Raw genomic sequence first — 22,511 nt, 5'->3', positions numbered from 1 at the left:
TTGTTTGACTCAACAATATTTGAAGAATAATAAAGTTGATAAATATGCGAGGATAACATCTTAACACTATCTTCAATTGACAAAGAGATGTTGTCTCATAAACTTTTGATGGGAATGTAATACGAATTGGTTAAGTTAGAGCGTAAGCCTTACACAGTTCGGCGTCACTATATATAGTGTAGCGTGACTACATATGTATTTTGGCATGACAATGTTTAAGAAGATGGACCGTATATACAGATATACGTGATATTCAGATCATGGACTTGTGTATGAACTATTGTCACACTTTTTCATAACGTAAGTACTGGGTATAACTTACTATGAATTCACCATACAATCACCCAACTAAGATTTAATCTCTAGTGTTTAAAAGTTTTATATTATACTTATAACAAATTCGGGCCGAATTACTTAACGTTTCTCTAGTTAAGGGATGGATCAACCTAGCATAGAACGTTAATAAATTACACTTATTTTTGTGTTCGAGCATAAGTCTTACGAGACTATACTTGTCTTTAATTGCAATGAAGCATAGACAAGATAATACATTAATCCGCTATTGGCAGCGACATGTTGAAGTGGTAACAATATGATGTTATATGAAGAAATGGGGCCTAATAGTAACAAGGATGGGTTCCCTTTACATTATACCAACATATTCATTGAAGGTAAAGGTTAACGACGGTTTCATTCTTTAAACCGTGGAGTTAGTGTGTCATACAGATATGACTAGCATTAGTAAGAATGAACATGATGCATGTCATGTAACTAATGACCGAATTTGAAGTTAGGATGAATTTAAGATAAATTTTTAAGATCAAAGTGTTCAATCCTACTGAGAAACTCGAGTGTTGCGAGCACAAAGGAGGTTAAATTAAAATTAACAAAGAGTAGTGTTAATTAATGTAACACCTGGCAAAAATTTTCACTAATGCAATCATGATTATTCATCCTAATATTGTTTTATTAAAATCTCTCTTTACTAAGGTTCATTGTCTTGTAAAGTCAACAAAAAGTCCAAATTTCGGCACGAAATGAGAAAAACATGCAAAAACCTCGGGTAACGAGCCAGAAAGTAAATAAATCTTAGGTTGATTAAACAATCTCAAAAATTCAAAATATATATGAAAACATGTGAGACAACATAAAAATATAATTTAGGAAGGCTCAAATCACAAAATTTGGAAAATAAGTAAACCCGAGCCAGTACAAGACCCGAAAAGGGCCTCACATAAATTATTTTCAAAAAAATAATTTTTATGGTCCATACTGTCAGGAATTTGATTTCGTTCAAAGTCTGGCAAAAATTATTAAAAACGGAGTTAGTTTGGATATTTAAAACACGAAATACGTTAAAAGAAAAACTGAAAATCATCTAGTTATTGATTAAAACCCCTCATATACCCACCCCACCCCCCTAGGCCGCCCCCACCCCACCTTGGACACATCAACACCCAAGTGTTCCAATCAAACATTCCCAAATACCCCCAAATAATTATTTTCTGGAAACTTGTAAGTTGTTAACCATCTAAGCACTGCACCTATCCACCCTAACCCACCAAATCACCACTCTAACCTTCCAACTCACCACCCTGCTCCCTCTCCCTCTTCCCCCTTAAAAACCCATGGCCCAAGACATCCCAAACCATCCAACTCAATTTGTTATTTACAATCAACACACACATGCACATAATCAATAACATGGAGGTCTAGATCAAGATTAAGGGAAGGATTAGGCTAATAAGGAGCTATTAGGAAGGATTGAAGCTAGGAATCACACACTCTTAACATCTCTAATCTCATCTTTCAAAACCTCAATAACCAAGTAAGTAACATGATAATATTGATTGAGTGATAATATACAAGATTTGATAAACTTGAGTTTGATTGGATGATTGATGATGTGTGTAGCGTACATATATGTGTGTGTGCCGTGTATATATGTATGAGAGAACCAAAAATCCAAACACATGCATACATATATCCTAAAAGATCTTTTATTGTTTATTAGTTTGAATATGGAATACTAATACTTCTTGAATATTTGATAACTTGATTCTAGGGTTTGTATTAGATTAAAGATTGGAATGGGTTATTGGTCTTTAACTTGTTAGTATGGGTCTAGATTGTTGCTAGAAATGTGTAAAACATAAATATGTTCATGATGGTGAAAATTAGGGATTTTTAATATAAAGTTAATTAGGAGATTTTATATGGATTTTTGAAATAAAAGATGTTGTGGGATGAATTAAATATAAATAAGATAGGGTGCATGTTAGATCTAGTAGTTGAAACTTGAAAAGTGTCGGAACTACTAAATAAGGAAACTTTAATTTTAATAAAAGATGAAAATGGGATTTTAATGTAAATACTTGTAATATATGGAAACAACAAGTTATTAATAACAACTTAAACAAGATAGGATGTATAGTTTGAAACTTGGATTAGTTAAAAACATTATTGAAATAAACAATGACTTACTTATAATAGAAACTTTGTTGAATGTTGAATTTAAAAGATTAAAATGGAATAGATTATCTAGGATGTATGAAACCCTAACAACTTAAATGAATAAATTAAACATAGAATTGTATTAATCAAAGTGGAAGAATTAGATTAATTAGAATTACAAACATTAAAAGTTACTAAAAAAGAAACTTTGTTAAAACAACACTTAGAGAAATTATGAAAATCCATGATCCTTTGATTTGAAAGATTGATTAAGGTTTGATAAAGGTAAGAATATTATAAAAGTAAGTATTTATAAAGGTATGAAAACATCTAAAGGAATCATACTTGATTTTGTTGAAAAAGACAATATTCAAAAATATGAAGAATAGATTCTTTTGAAAAGAGAATAAGAACCTTCAATTTAAAAGTGAAATTTTGGATTATTAGGAACTTATAAAATAAATTAAAATCTGGATTTTTAGGATATTTAAACATAAATGAACATAAACAAATAACAAGTTAAACTTGTAACATTGTTAAGGTAAATTAAAAGACGAACTAGAAACCGAAAAACTCGATTAACGTGTCTTATGAACATACATGGTCAAAACTTCTATTTATGGTAAGTTATATGTTATTATATGTGTTTTTAGTTCATATTATGATTAGTATAGACTTGTGTAATTTATTTGACTCTTCGGTAACTTAAACGGTCGAAAAATCGGTTTTTTAAGCAAAACCGACACAACTTTTAGGGACTCTTTTAGAACAGCCCCTAAAGTGTTAAAATACCCATGTATAAGATAAGTTAATACATGATAAAATGACAAGATGATAAAACTTAGTCCTAAACGGTTCGTGTCGCGAAAACCGACACGAAAACGTTAAAAAGTTGCTATTTTAAGAAAATATTAACAAAAATAATATATTTTCACAAGTAAACTTGTAAAACATATCTATGCAACAAGTATTTTCCATAACCTATAAGTTACATTTTAAACAAGAAACCGAAATAACGCATTTTAAGCATAAAACCGACAAAACCGACCAAAACCGACAAAACCGACAAGTTTTGTAAAAAAATAAAAGATTAATATTTTCTTAAAAATTCTAGCAACTAAAATTTAAATCTATTTTATTATATCAATTAATTAATTAATGTAATTAAATAATAACTAACAGAAAACCGAACTATGTGTATTCGCTTATGTGCTATGTGCTTATGTGTACATTAGAATAGGACTAATAAATTTAAAAGGATTTTTGTAAACTAAAATCAAGTTTTTATTAACAAAACGTGTTCTAATATACGACACGGGAATTTTGGAAAAGCTACAAGACAATGAGTTTCTCTAACGAACCCCCTCGATTTTTAACAGGAAATGTTTTCAAAACGATATTTAATTGTGTTTTGGGGAAAAGCATATTCTTTATTACATATTATTTTCGTTGATGTTTTTTCTTTAAAATGCATTTTATTTTACAAATTGGTGTACAATGCGGGATGAGTCTAGTTGAGATAAGTAACAGAGAAAGGGGCACAAAAATATTGGTAGATCTATTGGGGTGACGCCCCCCACTTCCATTCACGTTGGGTTGAAAGTGGGAATATTTTGAGTATTGTATGTATCGGGTTATCAACTATGATAGTCATACGTAATATTGATTCTTTACTCGTCTAGAACAACTCAATTTGTTTAAGAAATAAAATGCCTATTATTTTGTGATGTAATGACGGTAGATCATTACACACGGATTTGTGATATAATGGCGGTAGACCATTATACACGGAATATTTTGATATAATTCGGGGTGTAGTAACGATTACACACGAATTGATATCAGATTTGATTGTTAAATTGATTGTGTTTTCGACTCATATATATATATATATATATATATATATATATATATATATATATATATATATATATAAATATATATATAGAATATTTTGATATAAAGGGAAACTCACCAACACATTGTGTTGATCGTTATTATTATTTTTTTTTAATATGATTTTCAGGTAAGTGAAGATTTCGAGGTGGCATGGAAACGAGAGCGTGTGGTGTTGAACAAAAGATGAAGAGTTATAAACCGTGCCTTAGCACGTGTAATAAACTCTGATTTTGTAAAATATTTTCCAATAATAAAAGATGATGCTTTTATTATTAATTGTCTATTGTTATTGGCAATCGGCATGTGACATCCGTGGCAAAACCGAGTACACCTTAGTATTTACAAACTCGAATAAACGTTTAACCGCTTATTGCGTAACGAACAAACAAATAACCAAACGGGTCTGGTTATGGTCCGGATATCCCAGGGTGCCATCTATAAGTGATATATGATCTACGCAAGCTAAAATATTAGTAATATGGCCTTAGTTCGATAGCAAACAAAACGAGGTACACTATATTCATTACGTAACAAGTAAACGATAAATCGGTTAATTCGTAGTGCTTAAACGAGTAACCGACCGATACTAATTATGACCCGTATACATACTGAGGGGTCATATACGAGTCATATATATGTTATAGAGGCTAACATGTTGATATTTAGGCCCCAGTACGTTTAAAACTCTTTGAACGAAAAAGGTTTCGTTTATCGATACGCTATAAGCTTAAACGCAATCGTTAATATCAAAACAAGCATTGTAGCATCCGTTAAGCCGAAAAAGATTTATAAAACACTTATATGACATGTTCTAAGCAATCCGTGAAAATATTTTGGAATTTTACAACGAGTTAGTACGTTTTTCTTATTTTACAAAAATAAGCTGAAAAACACTCGTTTTTACGCTATTTCTTACACCCGAATTAATTTTCTCGCGAAAAACCGAACCCGAACTAAATTTGAAGTGGGATTTTCATGTTTGGGCTTGTATGGTTAGATTAATGGGCCAAAACAGCCCATTAAGGGGTCTCCAAGCATTCCGATCGGACAGCCCCACCAAACATCACATTTGTTTTATATACCTAACTTACTCCTTAAGTCATTGTTATTCAATTTAATTCTCAAACATTTGAAGTCCAAAGCAGCTCCAACTTCTGCTCTAACAATTTTCCTTCAAAACTCTAGGTATCTTGATCATTTCCTTATTTTTAACTTGATTTTCATTAAGTATAATTAACATATAAACATGTTTTAGTTAGTTTTAAACATGTTTAACCATCCAAAAACCCTAAAAATCAAGTAAAACCATGTGTTGATGTTAAACATGTTTACAAACCAGGAACATATACTTTTTTGGTCAAAAACGCGGATTAGAACATGAATACAACGTTTTTACGGTTAGAAAGTTCGGTTTGAACCCAAAACCGAAACCCTAATTATCAAGGCTGTTACATGGATGATTTATGCTTGGTTTGATATTATATGATATGTAGATATACTGAGTTTGCAACCCGAGACCCGGAAAGTCGTTTAAGCTAGCAAAATTCATCGGAAACCGACAAGGTAAACCCGTAATACTCGTTTAGGGGCTGTTTAGTATTAGGGTGTGACGTACTTGTTGTTAGCTTGTGAAAATTTTCAGGGACATTAGGGATCATATAAATGAGTCCCTGTTCAAATTTGGTAATTTTTCGATAAACGGAGAATATTTAGTGAATTTATTCCCGTTTATGAGCGTTTATTTGGGAAAAATAACTAAACATTTTGAAAAATTATGAAACTTGGTTTTGGAGTTTAATATGTGATGGTAAGATCACTGGTAAAGTTTGGGAATCATTGGAAATGTCTAAGTATGGTTTATGCAATCATGGCTTAACCGAATTTTAACAGCCGAAAAACGCACAAAAAGGCATTTTGTCAAAAGAGTTAGGTTCTGGAAATTTTGCAGGGGCTATGTAATAACATTGAGGCCATTTGTAAAAATTATCGGATTTTTTGGAGGTCGTTTGATATAAACGGGCCATTTATTACACGATTATAACCTATTAAATGAATTTTTATAAATAAATAAATAATCATAAAATTTCTGAAAATATTTTTATAAAATTCTCCATGTCTTAATGTATTTTTACAAAAATTTACATAATTTATCTATAAGTACATATTTAGTTATGATTAATCAAAGATTTAAATTATAATTGTTTTAACGAAACCGGCAGTTTTGTGTTTAACGGACTGACTGGTATGTCAAAATGTCAAAAGTGGTCAAATATCATGTTTTTGAATGATATTGATAAAAACGAACTTTTTACGAGAATTCCGGAAAATTCGGGTGAATTATGCGCGTTTTGTATAATCAAACCCGTATGAAAACGGAAACAAACCTTGCGATCAAACCAGACACCGAAACCTTAAAATTCTTTCATAAATCAAATTATTTTATCAATCAATATATTTACTTAAGTTTTGTGTGATCTTACCTAATCCCGAAACGTATAAACGATCAACTGAGCTAGGCTCAGGAAACGGTGAAACTGAGCCAAATCCAGTTTTAAACATTTCATAGTATACAACGTCACAATCTAAGACTATGGTCATGTTCTGGGCTTAACAGCTATACCCAGATTATCTATACGGCCCGACTTAGCTTAAACACTGTACTAGTATTAACGATACGATACCGTTTATAGGAATCAGGCTATAAACGAGGCATCTGACTTACTGATACGTAATTTCTGTGCGAACTACGATAAGGTGAGTTTCATGACCCCACTCTTTAAACTATTTTACGAACTTTTGGGGTGGAAAGCATGGTTACACACGTTATCTATCTGAAAACGGTTCAGGATATAAAATATCTGAACATTTATATATGAAAAGTCCCTACAAACATAATGATTGACTACGTGCTGATGAAAGATGATTATTATCGTTGATTGATAGATTGAACGGAGATAATACGAATTGCAAAACATAATGAAATTACACGTGACAACATGTTTATACAAACACATTATGTAATGTTAAACATAACCAATTTGGGAAACAACATGGTCTATAATGGTCATGGGGATAACGTGGTCTATGATATTTATGGGGCTATTGTGGGCGGAAGGGTGGCCACAATAGTAATAAACTAAAGTTGAGTATGGCCTATGAGCCAAGTTCTGCTGCAACTTACTAAACTAAAGTTGAGTATGGCCTATGAGCCAAGTTCTGCTGCAACTTATAAACTAAAGTTGAGTATGGCCTATGAGCCAAGTTCTGCTGCAACTTACTAAACTAAAGTTGAGTATGGCCTATGAGCCAAGTTCTGCTGCAACTTATAAACTAAAGTTGAGTATGGCCAATGAGCCAAGTTCTGCTGCAACTTATTAAACGAACTAACTTGATTATGACATGAATGTTAAGAAAATAACGTGATTATGCGTATTGTGGGCGGATGGGGAGCTACAGTATTTGGTGATACGTGATAAATACTATATATGTATATGTGTCTATATACATGCTACGTGATTAGCCGTAGGAAATACTATGTGTAGAATATACTAATTATTTGCGTGTACACTATATAATGGTTGAGTTTATGTGGAACCGTTGTGGGAGGAAGGGGGTCCACAGTGGTTGGTTAAACACAGAAATTGGAAACAGGTAATACGAACAAACAACCACGATTTTACCGAAATTTCAAATTTATATTATAAATTTACATGTGTGCATATGCACACACAAGGATATGGCTGTACATATTTATACAAACGTAAACACATATTTTTACATACGCGCGTACATACAAACTATGACTGTGTGGTACGCAGAACTGATTTCGTTAAACTTATGAAACTCACCAACTATTCGTAGTTGACCTATTTTAACATGCTTTTCAGGTAATCAGATATGAGAAGTAATTTCCTGTGCGTTACGTGTCTGATTGGTGAATGATGTCATGGGCATTTGAGTTAGAAGTAAAGTAATTGAAGAACCGGTTTGATTGTATCACCTAGTTTGTAAAAGATGTTAGAACGATATAATATATTGTAAACTAGTTAGTAATGTTTCTTTATGAACAATGTATTTGATACCAGTTGTATCTGTTGCATTTCCGTTTTACGCTTCCGCAATTCGCTTAACGGGGTGTGACACGGCATCTGTCATAACCCGAACGCTTAAGTTAAGACTTCCGCTGTGTTAAGTTAAGATTTTCGGGGTGTGACAATTATAATCCTATGTTGCGAAATCTTGATACCAAGTAATGGTATTAATACTAACTATGTGTTAGTCATCATTATTAAAAGAAGAAAATAACGAGATCATAGGTGATGAATTCCAAATGAAAGATCATATATTTATTATTCTGGGCAATTTATAAATCGACTTAAATTTCAGTTTGCAGTTAAAGTCTAAAAGTAGAGAGCAAACAAGAGTTTGAAATACATATTACTTTCAAATATTTGTCAAATGACCACGTGTCATTTTAGAGTTAAGTAGTAGACAACATAACATAACAATGGCCTTACAATATTTTTATCATAGGCTTTTACAATAAGCCTTATTCAAGTTACTAGGTTTCGTAAACCTAATAACTTTTTATTTACACTTACTGGTATCAATGCATCGAAAATCCTTTTTGACAGAAATCGAGTACGGATACACATTTTTTTAACACTTATCCTCATAAGATCATTATGTTACGTCGAATTAGGGTCGACGTTTTCATTATGAGGACTGAGTTGTAAATTTTTACTAGACGATGATTCCACAATTTTGTTCTTAGGTTGGAGTATTTGGAGTTTTAAGGGTGTGATTATATTCATCATCATTATCGGTAGTGAGAGAAATCACACTTCGCTTAATTCCGCCAAGAAAATTTTAAGTTGGTAATATACTCTTATTTAGTGAAAATAGAATCACCGTCATATAATCTTTATGGACAATTGATTAGTTGACGATAACTTATCTTTTGTCCATTAGATGAGAATTTTGAAACATGGGGGTTAACAAATTTTTACGTATACATTTAACTTTGGGGCTTAATGAACAACTATGAATATGCCAAACATGAATGTGGACTCAAAATCTCCAATGTTCCTCTAATCATAAAGGTGGTTTAGTGATTACTAAGGTAGTAGCGTAGTTCGTTCTTCATCCAAGATTTGAGGTCGCGTGTTTATAATGGGTGTATTAAAACTTTGACAAGAGCTACGATGCGTACTTGTCTTTGTTTTAGTATTTACACAACATATAGGTATACCATGCACAAAAAGATAACTTCTCTTATTCTACAAGAGGCGCATATGGGAAGTGTCATATTGGAATATTAAGCGAATAAGTCATTGTGATTTCGCAAAGAAATAACTCATTCAAGCGTAGTGTCAATCTAGGGTATGACAAGTAGGAATATCTTACTCAAGCCTAAGTTCCAAAGGAGATGATTTCACTATCAAATATATGATATATGTACTTCATGTTCAAAATTATTTGATGCATTTTCCAGAGTCAACTGTAATATCTTAATTCCGTAAAGGAATTTGTACATATATTATCTTAATGACATGATAATTAAGATTTTAGATACGGAGCATAACTTGTTTAGGAATAAGAAGAAACACGTAAGCCATCAAGAGATCAGTATAGTCAAGACATATGTGAAATCATGGTGCAAGGATCACCGCATGGTACACATAACTAAGCCCAACAATTTTAGAATGATTTAAGTGCATGATATGTTGATTGTAGCTGGTCGAATAGGCTAAGGGTAGATTAGTTATTATGCTATCATGTAATATGGCTCATCCGCTATGGATTGTATAGCAAATGGAGTCTATTCGTTAGACTAACCCACCCATTCGTTAAGTTAGGAGCTCATACACTAAGGGTGTTTAGCGGACGGGAGGCTATTCGCTTTGGGAAGCCTCATTCGTTAGATATGTTTAACGAATGGGGAAGGTGCCAACAAATAGGTCTTCCGTAGAGAATGTGCATAGAGATACGTGCCATTCACTCAAGGTGTAACGTTACCATGCAGGATTCTCTTTAGAATGATAGGCCACTTCGAAGTGCACATACAGGCGGATCGAGCTTATCCGTTTGTATGCACGTATGAAGATACTTGTAAGCATTCGGATATCAATACACGAGTAATCATTCGGCTCGATATTTTTCTATGCTATTTATCGTCTTGTTGATCTTTGATGTGTCCAATTGCGACTAGATCTTATCTCATATGAAGTTTTCTCAGTTGATCACCAAGGAATCAAAAGAAAGAGATCACTAAGATCTTAAACCAGATTATTGTCTCAATATACTCCTGGTTAGAGATTCCATTTTTATTTTATTTTATTTTATTTTTATTTTTATTTTATTTATTTTGTTTAATTTTATTTTCACAATATTATACGAATGGATGGGTAACTTGATGATTACGATCACGTCGTCAATAGTAATTTACTAGCATAGTATACTCGTAGGTCATCACAATAGAATTTCCCAAAATTCTCCCGTACCTGTAAATTCACAATTACGTGATTTCAAGTGTAATTGTCAATTTATTTTACAAGATCATTCTAGTATTCTCCTATTGTGGGTTATACTTGTAGGTAACACCAATTTGCACAGAGATACATGTATTAAATACTAATTGCATATTCCACTTATTCGTTTTTAGTGTCCATACAAGAACTTTAATTTGTGTAACCGCGTACACTAAAGTTGACCAAGTTTTCACGCCACACATGGAATATTTATTCTCAAAAATTAGGCGTTCTTAATATCCAAGTGATAGTACATGTTTTACTTTTCTATAATAGTGTTAACGTGTTGAGAGTTAGTTAGTCTAATCCTTCAGAATGGGTGGATAATTCATATCTTATACTAGCAAAATTTGTCTTGTATTCGGTGGCATATTGTCGTTTATGTTATTTTCGGATAACAAGGAAAAAAAATATTCATTATTAATTATTAAATGCATGTGACTATATATACGAAATAATCACATTCGCATAATAATCAATAACTCAGCCAAAGATCATCGTGACATTTTAGCTTGGAAAATTATGATGTTTGTTTAGAAGTTAATAAGATAATAACTATAATAGCTGTGAATACGTATTAGCACCAATCACAAATTTTTATTTTTTTTTTCTATACTAAAATATCCAAGGCTTGTGATGCTTGTCTAGATCAACAACAGAAAAAAATTATAGGTCCAAGCACTCCATTAATTGTTCTAACACCTGAACCGAAACAACATTAGCGCTCACAATGGAGTTAGACAACAGTAACAAACATAAATTGACTTGTGTAGAAAAGAGGATGTGTAGCCTAAAGCTAGTAGGGGAGTAGGTTATAGAAGCGAGTTCATGGTTGCCAGCATAACAGAGGTCGGTGGAAGTGGTCCCCAACTTACTGTCGGTGCCAGGATAGTAGCGTATGAATCATGCGCATGTGGCATGTAACATAATTAGTGCTTATTAATTGCAAATAAAGTAACCAAATAATATATATATACACACACGCACACATATAAATAACTGAATCGTACTAAACAATTTTCACTTGTACCTTTTTACTTCGTGAGGCGGGGAAACATGTGTGTTTGAATATTCGGTTATAGTCTAGAAACCCGAATACCTCAATTTAATACAGCGGAAGACTTTGACTAAGTTATTCGGGTAGTGACAGACGTCGTTTAGCCAATCATAATAAATCAATTATTTTCAACCCCAAAAGTTGGACTTTTACTCAACGATCAGAGTTTAGATGTGTCAAAAGACACGATTTTATTATTACAAGTCCAAGTTATTATTTTACTCCTATTCAAACACACCACATCCACTTTCCCGCGTCCTCCACGAAGCTTCAATACTTTATTTACCTGAAAGACATATTAAAATAAACGGTCAACACGAATGTTGGTGAGTTTCTCTTTATTAAAAATAACATACACATATATATATAAGTACATATATTATAATAGAATGAAAATAGTGCTAACGAAATGTCCATATTCGTCATGAAAAGACAATAAATCAAGTAACATAATAGCAATTCCATATCACATATATATATATATATATATATATATATATATATATATATATATCAAAAACAACATCCATATAATGATCTTTTGTCATTATATACCAATATCACCTCGTGTGTAATCGTCACCACACCCCGAATGATATAAAGAAACATCCCGTGTATAATGGTTTACCCCATTATAACACAAACCCGTGTGTAATGATCTACGGTCATTACATCACAAAAATAATAGGCAGTTTACTTCTTAAACAAATCATGTTGTTGTAGACGAGCAAAGAATAAAACATTACGTATGACTATCATAGTTGATAACCTGATACATACCAGACTCAAAATACGCCTACTTTTAGCCCAACACGATGGAAGTAGGGGGCGTCACCCCGATAGATCTACCCATATTTTTGTACCCCTTTCTAGGGTTAACCGTTATTTAGCCAACTAGACTCATCCCGCGTTTGACAAGTTTTGTAAAAAAAGATGCCTTTATAAAATTTCAATATAAATATCAATATAAAGAATATGTGTTTCCCCCAAAACACAATAAAAATCGATTCAAAAACAATCGATAGATAAACTCACCTTTGCCTCAACACGAATAACACTCTCGATGTAATTCACAACCAGTTGACGTCAAAGTCTTATTAACAGTTATCCAATAATAACTGGATTCCTATGTTTAATACAAAATATATTAACACATATACGCATATACAAGTAAGAACGTATCCTTATTTAGCTCGTTTATCCTCATGTGTCTTATTTATTATAATTATAACTTGGACATTATTTAATAACAATATATATATATTGTAAAATCTAATAATCTTTTTATAAATCGATATCAAAAATAAATATTTTTGTCCAACTAGTGTATATATATTTTTATATCATAAATATACACAAAATCGTCCAAGTTTCAATTGTACCATTTTTAACAGTCGATATTAACCAACAGTTATCTAAATATTTAGTAACAATATTTCATTGTCCAAATTATTTCTGATAACAAATTTTTATTCGAATCTCTCGTTATCTAACTTTTTCAACACTTAACGATATAAAGGTATACCTCCTCGTGCACGGTTCGAATCTCGAAACCTGCTCAACACCCGCATGCAATACGATCTGGGTACATCAACGCGTTCGTTTTTACTTCACGAACGTTTCTCCGGTCTCGGATCGTCCATACGACGCCTCAAAACCTACACACAACTCATTTTAGTAAACTGATTTCGTTTTAGAATCTGACCAGAAATTTATCGGGCTTATAACTCACCATCCGGACATCTGATCATCGATTCCTTTGGTGGACTCTTAGATCTATATGATATTAAGGTTCACCAAAACTTTTCAGGTCGATCCGACGGCCGGATCTCCGGGAATATTTCATTCCTAGAAAAACACCCAGGGAACTGAACACGAAAACGAGTCTATAAACCCAACTAAAACAACTCCAATTATCATTTACACCGTTCAAAACTATCTTCTATGTGTTATGAACCCTATGTATAAAACTTAAGACGATCGGACCGTTAGATCTTCTGTAATAGACTAATCTTTGCAGACATGCAAAGTGAATACAATCTGTCCAGAATTTAAAACGAGTTTTTAACGAACTTAAGCTCAAACTTAGGACGATCAGAGCTTACCATCACGTTTCGAACGTCGAAAAATGGTTCCGGGTAGAAGACGGGCTTCGATCGCCACTCTCGGCCTCGCCGGACAACTGACGACCGTCGCCGGACCGCCACCGGCAGCTGCCGGACCGCCATTGACCACCGCTTGAAATCTGAGCCTTCTCTCTACTCTCTCTCTCTAAAATGCAGATATTTTGTTGAAATAAGAGAATGGTGGGGTAACCCACCTTATATAGGTGTCGGTTTTAAACGAGTTTTTCGATCGTGTTTCGGTTTCTCGCACCAACGATCCTGCTACTTCGCGTGACGTTGTATTTTCCAAATACATTTCGTCAAAATACTAATTCTTATTACGTTTTGGACTAAAATTTGTCTCGTTAACTTATTATTTCCGTTAATAAGCTATTATCGATTGTTTTTTAAAATAGTAATTTGCATCTTCCCGCTCCGCTATAACTCAGAATTGAGTCACGTTTTCGCCTGTAACAACTCGGATTTTCTAAATTTATATTTTAATCGTTTACCCGACCCGTTTATATGTTCGGGAAATCTTACCAATAAAATATTGTGTTATCGAATTGTTATTATTTATTATATTTATTTAATATAAAACAACTTTGTTATATATCCAACTTTAACCCTAACCATATACTTTAAACCATTTTTGTATCCATCTTTATTAAAAAGGGACCAATATGGAATTCTAATATATTAATATATAATAGTTATCCAGATCCATATACCCATTTACCCAGTTGATCCAAACCCATTTTTGTTTAACCCGTATACCCGGTATCATTGCTTAGACCACAATTCTCGTAACGATTATGGAAATTGAATCAAGATTTATATTATACATTCCTTTTTCGGCCAACCGACAATCGTAATTATGTAAAATAGATATTATTTGATATTATATGCGTGATATATTAGTTCGGCCGAAACCCGTTATTGATTATACATCATACCGATCGTTAAACCACAATTAAACCTACCCACACCCTTCTTAATGCAGCGCCAATCTAAGCCCTATAATTAATTAGATTAACAAGACCTGCGAAACCCGTTTTTGATTCCCGTCCGAGCCGCCAGCAGTCATAACCATTTAACCATCATCCGATCATCTAATAAGGTAATTGATTATTGTTTTCAGTTCGTCTTCAATCAAGAAACATTAACCCTAACTTTAATTAATCAAACAATATCGGATTAATCGATTTACAAAATTAGGGTTCTTATCAATTTGGGGTTCTTTTTTTATCTGCATTTAAGGTTTCATTCTTAATCCTTAACAACTGAACAGCCAGCGCGGCTGGTCTGCTATGTGTGTGTTAAACACCTTGAGCCGGCCAATGGCGCGGGTTCGAGTCCCGACCATGGCAGTTTTGGCTTTATTTTTGTTTTTAATTGTTTTATAAATTTAAAAGGGTTTTATATATTTAATATAGTTAGTATAAAATACATAATAAAAGTTATTTTACTAAAACCGACATATAAACCGATCATCTTTCCGAATGTCGTTTAAACGCCAAATATATATATATATATGTAATAAATTTGTTAAAGGTTTTTATTTTATAAAAAGAGTTTCAATATAGAATATATACTTCAAATTCATCTTGTTATTTAACATGTTAAAACATAGCATAAACTCAAACGTTTTTATAAAAGATCATATTTTGCATAAATATTATTAGTTATTAGTTATTATCTATAATTTATGATATTTATTTTAAAGAAATCTTTATTAATATATATATACATTTAAACGTATTTTTAGTTTAGAGAAAAACAAAATATCTTATTATAATCTATCCAAAATTTTATAAATATTTATCTAAGTATTTTGTGATTAAAATATACTATTTAATAAAATTATTAATAAACTCAAGTAATATTTAACTTTTGTAATAATATACCAGATCATTAAATCCCGAACCTCTGTGTATTCAATCTGTATTTATTTCGCAACTATTGTTACTTAGGATTTCTCGTCAATAACTTCCGAAGAGCGTGACTCTTGTTTACCACCGTTGTTACCACATTCATTTATATCTTGCTTAATTGCTAAGGTGAGTAATCACTCCCCTTTTTAACTCATTTTTAAACCTTTTTGGGGACAATTGCGTATCCATCATATTTAGTATTCAACAGCACAACTGTTAATCCTTGTGTGTATATCAGTTTATGCTTAACTTGCTATTTGCTTACTTGCTTTATTTGAACACTATTTTCTTACTTCGGCAACCGATGTCCATTTTTATGGCAACGGTTTAGCCCTTTCTTTATGGTTTGCTTTCCATATAGTTTGCTTTCTTTATGGTTTGATTATTTGTGTATGTGCTATGGCTTAACTGTTTATTCTCACGGGAACAGTTTACATCTTTCTTTATTTATTATATATTATTATTTTTGTGTCTTAAATTGGTGTTTTACTCACTCAACATGTGTTGTTGACAAAATTATATTTTATTCGCATATGCAGGTTATCGTAGAAATTTAATGCAAGTTGGTGAAGACTTAGTGAAGAATTTAAGTTAGAAAATAATTAATCAAGATCATTTGTAATATAAGTTGTATTGTTGTATGATACTTGATTATGTACTTGTTTGCATTTGATTTATTTGAAAATTGAATTTAATTAATAGATATTGTCATTTAAATATTGTATGATAGTACCTTGTGAGCTGTGGCAATCAGTTCACGCCCCGGCATTTCCGCCGTAGGTTGGGGTGTGGCAGATTGGTATCAGAGTCGAAGGTTTAAGATAGGTCGTTAGTGGTGCCCTAGTAACATGCTTAGGTGCCCCATACGTGCTTGTTTGTTTACCTGATGTGTTCTAATTGATTGTTACAACTTACGTAATTGATTGCTAGATGAATTACTTATTTAACTGTTTAAATAATGATTATTATTATTATATTGTTATGCACACACACACACAACTCCGAGGCTATGCCTCAACTTTCAAAGAAAATTTTTCATAAATATTTTAAATCAAAGTAGATTGCCTTTTATTTTTGGGAAATTCCTTAAGAGTTCCCTACTTTTGTTTTTACTCGTTCATCTTAAGGCTTGGTAGCATGACAAGTTCCTCTCGGCCAAAGAGGAACACAACTATCATACGACCGACACCTTAGGTTGTTTTTAAACCGAATTCAATGTGGTTCGTGGCTAAACTCGGTATTCCCGATTATTGTGTTCCGTTATTTAAATGGTTAGTTAGGTGAAAAATCCATGGAACCCATGGGCACTCATACTATCCATTTCTTAACTTGTTTTCGTATTTTGTTGGAGTGATCAACGTGGTGATTCACAATATACTCCGACTACTCATATTCATTTCGATAGTTCGTTATTTAGTTTGGTTGGTTAAAACGCCGTGTAACGCTCATTGGGCCGACAAACTTCATTGCATTGTTAATTCGTTAATTGGTTGGGACAATCAAATTGCCATGTAACGCTCATGGGCTGTCCAACTCAGTTGTTTTTTTTTTCGTTAGTTTGTTGGGCCATTCAAATTGCCATGGAAAGCTCATGGGAGGCCAACATCCATAATTTATATTTCATTAGTTTATTGTAAACTTAATAATCTAAATTTTAAACTGACTTATCTCCTCGTGTAGTCATCACACTTTAATCATATTGACTACATCATCTAAAAAAACTATTTACGCTATATACCCCTTAACTTATAAACTTTTATCTTTATTCCTCTTAATACGACACAATTCCTCAATTCTAAAAGCAAAATTTTTAGTTATCTAAGCAATTCACGTTTTATTAGTAAATGATTTCCTCAACTTATTCCTATAAATCTTTATTTTTGGTCCTCGTAGAATGTCTCATCTAAGAAATCATTGTCGTCCTCGACATCAATCGTCTAGTTCTCATGACCAACGCGTGTATACCCAATGAGTTAACTGCTACAACCTCTAAAATATAAACTCAAATTCAGAACATTAATACAACCAATTCAAACTTGTTCATTAACTTCCTTGATTGAAATTTATTTCATTTACACCTACTCATCCTCGCGACAACAGCAAGCGCAAGTCTAATTATAAAAACTATGTTGTTAATCAAATCAATCATCAGCCTTGACAAAATCAAAGTATCCCGTGCAAGAAACTCTCATCAGTATTCACTCGTTATACCCCACTAGTAACTTTCATCATTCGACTCGATCCTCATGTCGTTTTTAGCACCCAATGTACTTGCTTCAACTATCCTTGCATATACTCGCCATACACCGCCTACCCCTCATGCTCAACCCGATGCCCCTACTGCCTGTGCTTGCTACCATTCAGGAGATCCTAATACCCCCCCCCCCTGATATGTGCCCTAAGATTTTCCAAACTAATCAAGTTCAAAATATAAATACACCATACTACATTACCCATCAAGTCCAAATCTATCGATCCTTTGTCCTTCAAACTCCTTTCATCAAGCAAGATCATTCACTAGTAACCAAGGCTTATCAAATTCCGCACCCACAAGCTCGAGTTTACCAAGCTTACTCTAACCAATCAACCCTCTTGCAAATCGTTCATGCTCAAGCTATTAAAGCAATGCCGAATCAATCTACCTCGACTGCTCAAGCTCGCATCGATCAAATCATTCAAGATGCTCAAGTCCCAAGGTTTCAAGTCATGTGCAACTGAAGATTTAAGCTACTAGAAGACTTTGTCGCTCATCGTATTCTATCTTACTTAAATTTGACTTTTCTGCTCTGTATCGCCTATTTAATAAATTTATATTTAACGTTTTTATGAAATATGGAGGTACTAATTAAGATTTTTTAATATTATGCCCCTCGAGTAAAGTTAAAATTATTGAAGGGTTGTTTTATAAATTTTCCCATTTTAAATAACCAAAACTATAAACTTTTGTCTATTTTAAAGACACCTCACTTAAAACTCCTTGACCTAAAGGATTTCTATTCTAAAATTTTTATTTTCAAACGTTTTTGTAAACCCACAAGATAAGTCGAGTTATGTGGACCATTCGGCGATCTAAATAATTATGGCCCGGAACATAATTATCGAAGTCCTCGCATGGAAATCATGATGCGTAAGATTGTGTGTCATAATATAGAATCGAAAGTAGTTGGGATAACGGTACAAATGTAAAGATGATAAGGACATGGTGGATACGCCGCTGATACATCCTATATATCAGTGCCCTTATCGGATATTCATTTGGAGCATTATTTTAACTATTCAAAGTTCTGTGCGATAATAAATTTTTAAATTTTATATTAGAGTTTCTTTTTCTCAGAGTTTAATGGTTTTGTTATAGTATTCTTTAATTTCGGAACGAAATTCCCTAAAGTAGGGGAGACTGTGACAAATCGGATTTTCTATTTTAACCGTTTACCCGACCCGTTTATATGTTCAGGAAATCTTACCAATAAAATATCGCGTTATCGAATTGTTATTATTTATTATATTTATTTAATATAAAACAACTTTGTTATATATCCAACTTTAACCCTAACCATATACTTTAAACCATTTTTGTATCCATCTTAATTCTAGAGGGACCAATCTGCAATTCTAATATATTAATATATAATAGTTATCCAGATCCATATACCCGTTTACCTGGTTGATCCAAACCCGTTTTTGTTTAACCCGTATACCCGATATCATTTCTTAGACCACAATTATCGTAACGATTATGGAAATTGAATCAACATTTATATTATACATTCCTTTTTCAGCAAACCGACAATCGTAATTATGTAAAATATATATTATTTGATATTATATGCGTGATATATTAGTTCGGCCGAAACCCGTTTTTGATTATACATCATACCGATCGTTAAAACACAATTAAACCTACCCACACCCTTCTTAATGCAGCGCCAATCTAAGCCCTATAATTAATTAGATTAACAAGACCTGCTAAACCTGTTATTTATTCCCGTCCGAGCCGCCAGCTGTCATAACCATTTAACCATCATCTGATCATCTAATAAGGTAATTGATTATTGTTTTCAGTTCGTCTTCAATCAAGAAACATTAACCCTAACTTTAATTAATCAAACAATATCTGATTAATTGATTTACAAAATTAGGGTTCTTATCAATTTGGGGATTCTTTTTTTTATCTGCATATAAGGTTTCGTTCTTAATCCTTAACAACTGAACACACCAGCGCGGCTGGTCTACTATGTGTGTGTTAAACACCTTGAGCCGGCCAATGGTGCGGGTTCGAGCCCCGACCATGGCAGTTTTAGCTTTATATATTTTTTAATTGTTTTATAAATTTAAATGGGTTTTATTTATTTAATATAGTTAGTATCAAATACTAAATAAAAGTTATTTTACTAAAACCAACATATAAACCGATCATCTTTTCGAATTTTGTTTAAACGCCACACACACACACACACAGAGATATATATATATGTAATAAATTTGTTAAAGGTTTTTGCTTTATAAAAAGAGTTTCAATATAGAATATATACTTAAAATTCATCTTGTTATTTAATAGGTTAAAACATAGCACAATTTCAAGCATTTATATAAAAGATCATATTTTGCACAAATATTATTAGTTATTAGTTATTATCTATTATTTACGATATTTATTTAAAAGAAATCTTTATTAATAATATATGTATATATATATATATATACTTAAACGTATTTTTAGTTTAGAGTAAAACAAATATCTTATTGTAATCTATCCAAAATTTTATAAATATTTATCTAAGTATTTTGTGATTAAAATATACTATTTAATAAAATTAGTAATAAACTCAAGTAATATTTAACTTTTGTAATAGTATACCAGATCATTAAATCCCGAACCTCTGTGTATTCAATCCGTATTTATTCCGCAACTATTGTTACTTAGGATTTCTCGTCGATAACTTCCGAAGAGCGTGACTCTTGTTTACCACTGTTGTTACTGCATTCATTTATATCTTGCTTAATTGCTAAGGTGAGTAATCACTCCCCTTTTTAACTCATTTTTAAACCTTTTGGGGGACATGTACGTATCCATCATATTTATCTATTATATAGTATTCAACAGCACAACTGTTAATCCTTGTGTGTATATCAGTTTATGCTTAACTTTCTATTTGCTTACTTGCTTTATTTGAACACTATTTGCTTACTTCGGCAACCGATGTCCATTTTTATGGCAACGGTTTAGTCCTTGTTTGATATCCAATGTCCATTTAAATGGATTGGTTGTGCCATTTCTTTATGGTTTTCTTTCTTTATAGTTTGCTTTCTTTATGGTTTGATTATTTGTGTATGTGCTATGGCTTAACTGTTTATTCTCACGGGAATAGTTTGCATCTTTCTTTATTTATTATATATTATTATTTTTGTGTCTTAAACTGGTGTTTTACTCACTGAACATGTGTTGTTGACAAAATTATATTTTATACTCATATGCAGGTTATCATAGAAATTTAATGCAAGTTGGTGAAGACTTAGTGAAGAATTTAAGTTAGAAAATAATTAATCAAGATCATTTGTAATATAATCACATCTAACTGTCGGCCTCTTCCTCCTTTTGTAATATGGCTTGCTTAATTCATTGCAATCACCTTTTGAATCATACATTTTAGCTGGCTTGTGACCTTCTTTACAACATGTAAAGTACTTAGTCTTTAATACACCACAATGCATGTAAGATCCACCTTTACGTGCCCCAAATCCAGCTTTTTTGGCATATTCACAATAAAAATCAAATGCTTGTTCAATTGATGAAAACATCATTCCTTTAACAGGTTTGTATGAAGAAGCAACTTTATGAATGATATCAACCCCTTGACCTTCAACCAAAACACTTGAATCATCTACACAAAAGCATCAATATAAAAATTATAATTCAAACACGCTCAAAATTATAATCAAACCATTTTAACAATCCTAATAGTAACACGCTCATGAGACGCTCATATTATACAACAATATAATTAGCTCATAATCAATTATAGTAACACGCTCATGATACGTTCGTATTAAGAAACCTCAAAAAAACAAGACAGTCCTAATATGAGAACGCTCGTAACACACTCACAAGCATGACTAATCAATTATCATGTGATTCTCGTGAGAACTAACATACAAGTTACTACCACCCCGTCGATTGTAAACATAGTATACATCTACAGTAGATTAATTCAAAAACACAGCAAAAACTTACGTTCGCGATCGTCTTCCATTTCAAACCCCTAAAATCACAAAAATCGCTTCAAAAACTGATTCGTGTACTCAAGAGAGCTCAATTGATAGTTTTTGGTACAAAAATTGTTTCGTAAAATAAGAAATTGATTTTGATTAAGCTATATATCAGGATCGTAACCATTTATACGCAAAATTCCAAATTTAAATGACGAATCAAAAAGACAATCGAACCCTTCTCGCTAAAAAATGCACGGGATCTCCTCAACCGCTTTCAACTGAATGATAAGTGTAGATCGACGCTTTCTGTTGTCGCGTATGG

General features: G+C 32.4%; 1 long non-coding RNA gene and 1 pseudogene across 1 annotated transcript; both read right to left on the bottom strand.

Moving 5' to 3' along the window:
• LOC143591943 (protein FAR1-RELATED SEQUENCE 5-like) overlaps window positions 1–21,781 on the bottom strand; it is a 63,880-nt pseudogene extending 42,099 nt beyond the window's left edge.
• On the bottom strand, window positions 12,066–13,780 carry LOC143591944 (uncharacterized). The gene is made up of 4 exons (XR_013145814.1): window positions 13,673–13,780; window positions 13,466–13,598; window positions 12,976–13,066; window positions 12,066–12,226 (listed from the first exon to the last, which is right to left on the bottom strand). It is a non-coding gene; the product is annotated as an uncharacterized LOC143591944 (long non-coding RNA).
• Window positions 21,782–22,511: the final 730 nt, after the last annotated feature.

Source organism: Bidens hawaiensis, unplaced genomic scaffold, assembly GCF_021521415.1.
Source record: "Bidens hawaiensis isolate Kalapana, Puna unplaced genomic scaffold, B.hawaiensis_p1.1 tig00040191_1, whole genome shotgun sequence".
Classification (NCBI taxonomy): Eukaryota; Viridiplantae; Streptophyta; class Magnoliopsida; order Asterales; family Asteraceae; genus Bidens; species Bidens hawaiensis.
The sequence above is the reverse complement of the archived record's forward strand: the minus strand, read 5'-3'. Positions and strand labels throughout refer to the sequence as shown.